We start from the raw sequence: 8077 nt of genomic DNA, 5'->3' as shown, positions 1-8077 counted from the left end.
AAGCGAAATTTCGTTGTGTGAACCTTCGTTAAGCGGTGGTTGCTTGTGTGTGTGTGTGTATGTATATGTGTGTGTGTGTGTGTGTATATATATATATATATATATATATATATATATATATATATATATATATATATATATATATATATATATACAGGCAACCCCGCTTAACGATCAGGTTACGTTCCTAAAAAAAAGTTCGTTGCATGAATTTTCGTTAAGCGAACCAACTATAACAAGTTTGACCCGACTTGAACTTCCATTGAGAGTAAACAAAGCGAGAGTGCATCATAGTACAGTAAAAGTTTAATAAAAGTAAAAATTATGAAGTTAAACATTTAAACAGTTTAATGAAGACTAAGTCATTATAATGTACAGCAATGTATGTATGTACGTAACTTTATAATGTTGATTATCTTAAATTTATGAAGGGAGGGAGAGTGGAGCGGGAAAGACACTAGCCGGCAACCCGTGGAACGTAAACAAAGGGCACATCATTGTACTGCATACAAAACTTATGTACTATATTTCCACAAGACTTTCCATTTTATCCATTGCAGAGTCACGAGTTCGGGTGGTTCTTTTAGCTTGCAAGGAAGATATGGTCTCACCAGCCTTCTGAACAGAGTCTGCTGACTTGAAAATAGTAGAAACAGTAGATGGAGTCAAGCCATTGTGGCAAGCAATGCTATTAGTTTTCCAGCCTATCTTGTGTCTGTGAATAATATCATGCTTCACTTAGAGAGTAAGAGACTTCCTGGTCTTCTTAGCAATACTAGGTGACATTGCAGGACTGGTTGCAGGATGTTTTGGTGGTATGTTGAGCAAGGGAAGACGAGCTGCTGCTAGACGCTGTTATTGTTTTGAACTAATAAGAGCGGGGAAGGGTAGGAGGAGTGAGTGGTGCGCGTTTTGTTCACGAAGCACTGGTGTATTCAAAAGTCTGTCGGCTTGCGTGATATGTCGGGGCTTTCAAACTTGGAAAAAAGTGCCGGGATAAAATTTTGTTAAAGCAAGTTTGGTGTTCGTTATACGAGCAGATGGTAGTAAAAGGAAATGTTCATTGTAGTGAAATTTTGTTGTGTGAACATTCATTAACCCGGTGTTGCCTGTATATACATAGTAAAACAGTTTAGTTCAGTAATCATGTTCACTTTATGCAATTTTCATATTACACGATCCCTTCAGGAACATATCCCTCACATAAATCGAATCCCTGTACCAAGGTAAGTGTTAATAGTTAAAATAATGCACAACTGGTGAAACTTGCACCCATTGAAATCGTGGCACATATCGTGCCTTCATTGTTTAGGTCTATAAAAGTAGGCAGATAAGTGAAACTCAACACTCTCTCAAACACTATCAGCACTAACAGTATTCGAGCTCAAATACCCGTATCTAACAGCAACCATGTGACACCATTACTAAATCCAACACTAACTCCATCAGGCTCCCTCTAAACAGCAAAGTTTAGACCAAAGTTTAGGGAAGGCCTCCATCCCCTAGCTTGGGCAACCTCACAGTGCCAGCCACTACCCACTGTAAATGGACTTTAAACATTAACAGCCTCCTCTTAATTTTTTATTCTCTTTGTCTTCAACTGCGTGATACTGAGTACCACTCAAGTTGCGACAATGGCTATAGAACAAATTAAGACTTTTCAGAATGATTAGTAATGAAGGAAAGACATAGTAAATAATGTTAATTGAGGTTGGTTATGCAGGCGAGAGGTGGTACAGCTAAGTAGGTAGCAGCTGTGTTCACTTGGCTCAATATAAACTACAGGTATATGCAAAAGTGGGACACTGGGACAGAGATGATTATCCAGAGCTTGAAAGAAACATGACCAGAGATTTACCCATAATATTAAGAGGAATTGGTTAAGCAAGGACAAGACAGTATATCTACAACTAAATGGACAGCAGTCATGTTCACTTACCTCAGCATAAAATACTCTGGCACATGTAAAAAGAAGCTGGGACAGTGACAATGATTCAAGACTCATACCTTAAATTGTGTGCTCTTATGCTTGACGATCCTTTCCCTGCTTGTGACCTTCAAGTGCTGTGGCCACTCCTTCTGACCTGGCATGTTTCCTGGGACTGGCTATGGCTGTAGCTGTACCAGCACCCTCACCAGCTTCCCTATCTGGTTTCTTTTTCACCTCCTTTTCCTCCTGTCCTTCTCCTCTTAGTTTCTCAAGTTGCTGCTCATCTGTTTCTTCCTCCTCTTCTGGAATACAGTATGTAGATATTTTTACATAAGTATTTCAAGCATTTTGTTAATATCTTTATCTAAAATCAATTACATGTGCAAACCTAGAGATAATGACACCAGAAATTGAGAAGTGTGTGATGTGCAGGTGTTGTGATAGTGGCTAGGTGTGTCACCATCACAGCACAAGGAAGCACAGCTTGTGTTTAACATCATTGGCTCACCTTGATTCTTCACAAGTTCACACTGCAAAGAAGTTATCAAAAAGGAGTTCAAGTTCTCAAATATTTCATCTTGTCCACACTTACCATGTGTGGACCTGATTGCTCCACTTTTTTTTTTTTTTTTTATCTATACCATGTGGGCTTTTCACAGGAATTTATGGGCTAAAGGAGATACTTTTTGTGGTACCTCCTAACTCAAAGCCCACCTGCTAGGAAACCATTGCCCTGAGTGAGGAAGCCCAACCCACACTCGGACCGTGCCGTAGACAGGATTTGAACCCGTGCGCTTGGAGACCCCTCGGACACCAAAGCACGCATGGTTCCACTGTACCACGATGGTTTGTGGAACACTTTGCCGTCTGCTCTTTCCTTAAAGTAAAAAGTCCAGCCAGCCTGCAGTCATGCACAGCATCCTCAGCATCGTAGATGTCACTTATAAAAAATCCATCGAATAATTTTTTTTTATGTAAGAGGGAGAACTACCAAGAGCAAAAAAAAAATATATATTAGAAAAAAAAGCCCACTTGAATTGTAGTCTCCATAAAAGAATCAAAAGAAATAGTCAAAATTCAGGGACAAATGTCTCAACACTTTTCTCAAAAGAAGTTAAGTTGTAACAAGATGGATATATACAAACAGGTAGGGAGTTCCAGACTTTACCAGTGAAAGGTATGAATGATTGAGAATACTGGTTAACTCTTGTGTTAGAAGGTTGGACAGAATAGGGGTGAGAGGAAAAAGACAGCCTTGAGCAGCAAGGCTGCAGGAGGAGGGGAGGCATGCAGTTAGCAAGATCAATAGAGCAGTTAGCATGAAAATAGCCATAAAAGATAGAAAGGGATGCAACATTTTGGCAGTGAGAAAGAGGCTAAAAACAGTCAGTCAGAGGAGGGGAGTTATTGAGACAAAAAGCTTTTGATTCCACCCTATCTAATAAACATGCGAAGAGTACTCCATACAAAGAGAGATAAGGCCCTTGTACAGAGTTAGCATTTGGAGGGGCAAGAAAAACTGGCAGAGACGCCACAGAACGCCTAACTTCATAGAAGCTGTTTAGGTTAGGCTGGGTTACGTTAGGTTTCCAGCCACCCAGCAGAAGCCTGCACCACACACATCCACACTCAGGTTCTCTTGCCCTTCATTACTGCAACACTTAGGATGTGTAGTATGTGTGTACCCCAAATGTGTGTGGCCCCATGGTGCTGGGTGAAGAGAGTGTAGCACCACACCAAATGATGGATGCATTTCACTTAGCTGTGAGTGTGGATCATGGTTCTTTCAGATCCTATTAAGCACCAAAATGCTCCACAAAACATGAACACACTGACTCCAATCCATTATAAAGTTACACACAATAGTCAGTCAATTACAAGGCCCATTTTCTTCATAAAAATTAATCCCAAATATATTCTCTTGTTCAAAAGAAAATATTTTCAGTTTCTTTCAAAGATCTTCAAATTCTTCAGCTATTTATTTGCAACATGTAATTGATGAATTTTCCTCCCTTCAATGAACATACTAATGACCCCTCTTTCCTTAGCTAATTGTGATGAAGAGAATTATAACTTTGAGATGGACAGAAAGGAATTACTTCAAAATTTTGTAGATTAATATATGTAGATCACATTATGACCATGATAAGGAAGTAAGGGAAGGCAAAGCCACCGAAACAGCAAACACTGCCAGCAAATGAAGAGTGTAGGCTATAACAGCTATGGTATTATGGGGATCACTTTCCTGACACCAGAGCAGAGAGCACTGCAGTAGTAATGAAAGTTGATCAAGTTAAATTTCTATCAATACTTGCTTTTTTTCTATTACACTATTTCCACCAGTTACTGAAGACAATGTGCATTCAAATATATCATTAAATAAAATACACTTGCCATGTGTGGACCTGATTGCTCCACTTGTGGAACACTTTGCCTTCTGCTCTTTCCTTCAAGTAAAAGTCCAGCCAGCCTACAGTCATGCACACCATCCTCAGCACTGTAGATGTCAGTTATAAAAGATATCCATTGAATATGGGTACCACTATAAATAACCTACATCACTAATGGGTGAAAGCTGAACAGCACTTCCCACACATACCTACACATGCCTACAGGTAATATAGGCCACAACATAAAAAGAAAATAAATAAATAAAAAATAAATAAGTATAAAAATCAGCTTCATGTAATGTAATGTAAATAGGGAGGCAGTGGCGTAGTGGATAAGGTGGTAAGCATGGGATCGGGCAGACGTCCACACGTAGGTTTAAATCCCACCATATACCGCTTTGAAGTTATGCCATTTGCCCAGTGGTTTAAAGTTACCTACATGTCACCATGATACCCAGATTCTACATGGTTACACCAAAGATGCACTTGGGTAGTGATATAGGCTTTAAAATGGGTACCACTATAAAGCTGAACAGCGCTTGCCATATATACTTTTCAAGTATGCCTACAGATGCTATAGGTCATAACATTGTTGTGGGAACCTGAGAAGGTATTATGCTGATTTTCCTTGAAATAACTACTGCTTCTATGTCAGAATCATCTTTATGCGCTGAGTGCATTACAAAGGTGATGGAGGCATAGTACTACACTTTTTTACTTTTTCTCAACATGAACCTTCCAAATCTTGATTTAACACAGGTTGCCTACAAATGGTACTTGAGCTTTCCATCACATGATCTCAAGTGTTTTATATTTTTGCCTAGAATAATCACAATTAAGTCTGTACTCCAACTCGCAAAAAACTCCTTCATTCATAGTGTCAAAATCTTTTGAGATCCAGCTCTCCTTGAGACTTCTGACATCCGGCCAAAAAATATCTCCAATAACTTTACTTGTTCATCTTTCCCTTCTTTATTTTATCCTGATGGCACCACTGCCATCATATTTGTTTCTTAAGCTGAACTTTTCTCTAAAGCCATTACTAAGACCTAACTTGGATGATTGTGAAATTTTTCTTCTCTTCCCCCTCTGACTAAATTATGACATTGAGAAAAATTCTTTGTAACGATGTTTTCCATGCCCTCACTGGCCTGAACCCTCGGAAGGCCTATGGACCTGATGGAAGTCCCTCCTATTCTAAAAAATTGTGCTTCTGTTATTGCACATTGTCTAGTCTAAACTATTTCAATTCTAACTACCCACTGTTACCTTTCCTTCTTGCTGGAAGTTTGCCTACATTCAGCCTGTTCTTAAAAAGGGTGACCATTCTAATCTCTCAAAATATGTACTGCCCTATAGCTTTAATCTCTTGCTTGTCCAAAGTTTTTAATCTATCCTCAATAGGAAGATTCTTAACCATCCATTACTTCATAATATTCTATCTGATCACTAGTATAGCTTCCGTCAAGGCCGCTCTACTGGGGATCTTCTGGCGTTTCTTACTGAGTCTTGGTCATCCTCTTTAACGATTTCAGTGAAACTTTTGCTGTTGCCTTAGACAAATCAAATGCTTTTGATAGAGTCTGGCACAAAAGTTTGATCTCAAAACTACCCTCCTATGGTTTCTATCCTTCTCTCTACAATTTATCTCAAGTTCCCTCTTCAACCATTCTATTGCTGCTATGATAGACGGCCACTGCTTTTCTCATAAATTAACAGTGGTATTTATCAGGATTCTATACTATCACCTACTCTCTTCCTATAATTCATTAATGATCTTAGCCAAATTTCTTGCCCTATCCACTCTTATGCTGGTGATACCACCCTTAACTTTTTCACAGCTTTTCAGAGACAACCAACCCTTCAGCAAGTTAACAGTTCCTGCAGGGATGCCACAGAATGCCTGACTTCTGATCTTTCTAAGATTTCTGTTTGAAGCAGGACAAAACTTTGTGTTCAATGCCTTAAAACTCAATTCCTCCATCTATCAACTTGACACAACCTTCCAGACAACTATCCCCTCCTTCAATGACATTCAACTGTTCCCATCTTCTACATTGAATATCCTTGGACTGTCATTTATCTATAACCTAAACTGGAAACTTCACACCTCATCTTTTGCAAAAACAGCTTCTATGAAGTTCAGACATTTTGAGTTGTCTCCAGTTTTTCTCATCCTCCAAACTATAAACTCAGTACAAGGGACTTATCTGCCCATGAATGGAGTATTCTTCATATGTATTGGGTTGGGGAGCAGGTTCCACTCATAATGCAATCTTATCCTGGATAGGGTGGAATCAAGTTTTTTTTTTTTTGTCTCATCAACTCTTGCCTTCCGACTTTTATCCTGAAGTGAGAGTGGTGAAAGACTAAATTTACAGACTGGTATACTCGCAGAATTAAGTTTTAGTTTAGTTTTTTTTTTTCACATGTTACTTTCCAGACTGCTTAACAATACCAACAAAGAATAGCCAATCATGCAGATGAACCGTGCCCTGCACCTCCAAAAATCTTCGCCTGCTCTGCCATACTGCTCTTCGTATACAGGAATGCTTTCCTCTCACCACTACTATTTTCCAAGACCACAGAGATGATATAGCGGGAATTTTCACGCGTTTCTCCAGTTAATAATGTAGTAATCTTGTCAATCTGCCTATATAACAGCAAGAACACCTTAAAACTGTATAAATATTGATGTACTCTTTTGAAATAAGAGTGTCTCCCGTGACTCACCACTCACAGCCACACACATGGAGTGAATCCTCCCCACGACTTTCTCTGCAACTAAAATTTACTTCCTCACCTTCTATTCTTCCATTGTCATTCTTCCAATCTTAGTGATCCTCCCAGTTGTTGTTGGTCAGCTGGTGATGTTCCTTTCGACCATTTTGGATTTGGATGTTGAATGATGTCCACGTGCTAACTGTGTTTCTGGCGGGTTTCCTGGCCGATCTAGTGGAGCTACAAGCTGTTCTGATCGTGCATTAGGAGCTTCTTGTAGGGCACCTTAGTGTTAGATTGCTCGCCCATATCTTGTTCCCCTCACATGTTGATGAGACTGATTATTTGACAAATACTCTATCACAACACAGACGCAGTGAGCATCGCTGTCACCTCGGCGCGTGCTTCCATCGTCTTCGGCGTCACTCAGCAACATTTTCAAAACACGACTGGACAGCACAGTGATAAATGAATCTTATATATACTGTTTTTCTAATGTTAAAAATGACTATTTAATCTTTGTTAACGTATGCAATACTAGTCACAAGACAACCGAGCGCACCGAAGACCGAGCAGGCCGAGTTGGTAAGGACAATGGCGAGTGATGACAGTAAATGGTGTGTGACGCTGAAACCACTTGGAGAATTGAATCCTAAATCAAGATACTCTGATGACGGTGACCTGCGGAACGAGATGAGTTCGTAGTAAGGTTCGTTGTAGTTGTAAGATTTTAAGTTGATATAATGCCTGCTACACAACTGGTCGCCATTAGTTGGTAGTTCAGGCTCGCTGGCAAGTGGCAACACAATCCTCGGATGTTTCTTCACTGTGGCTGGGTAAATAAACGCTGTTCATTTTTTTTTTTTTTTGTTAACTAGGTGCAGTATGTTGTGTGTGCAACAGTATGTGTGTTATTTAGATTGGGTAATGCAGGCAGTGTAGATATCGATGCACCTGTGTTCGTATCTCACCTCATTGCTTCATTCCGAGTGAAGCAATACGTGACCATCAGTGATACATTCTCAGATAGCTGTAG

General features: G+C 39.6%; 1 long non-coding RNA gene across 2 annotated transcripts in view; it reads right to left on the bottom strand.

The window, feature by feature from the left end:
* LOC123514319 overlaps positions 1-7453 on the bottom strand; it is a 36434-nt gene extending 28981 nt beyond the window's left edge. Inside the window, exons 1-2 of one of the 2 annotated variants that reach the window (XR_006677570.1) lie at positions 7124-7453; positions 2008-2232 (exon numbers count right to left, since the gene is read on the bottom strand). This is a non-coding gene — a long non-coding RNA (uncharacterized LOC123514319). The remainder of the gene's footprint in view (positions 1-2007; positions 2233-7123) is intronic. The other variant, XR_006677569.1, reaches the window with a different exon arrangement.
* Between the last annotated feature and the right edge of the window lie 624 nt (positions 7454-8077).

Source organism: Portunus trituberculatus, chromosome 37, assembly GCF_017591435.1.
Source record: "Portunus trituberculatus isolate SZX2019 chromosome 37, ASM1759143v1, whole genome shotgun sequence".
Lineage (NCBI taxonomy): Eukaryota > Metazoa > Arthropoda > Malacostraca > Decapoda > Portunidae > Portunus > Portunus trituberculatus.
The sequence above is the reverse complement of the archived record's forward strand: the minus strand, read 5'-3'. Positions and strand labels throughout refer to the sequence as shown.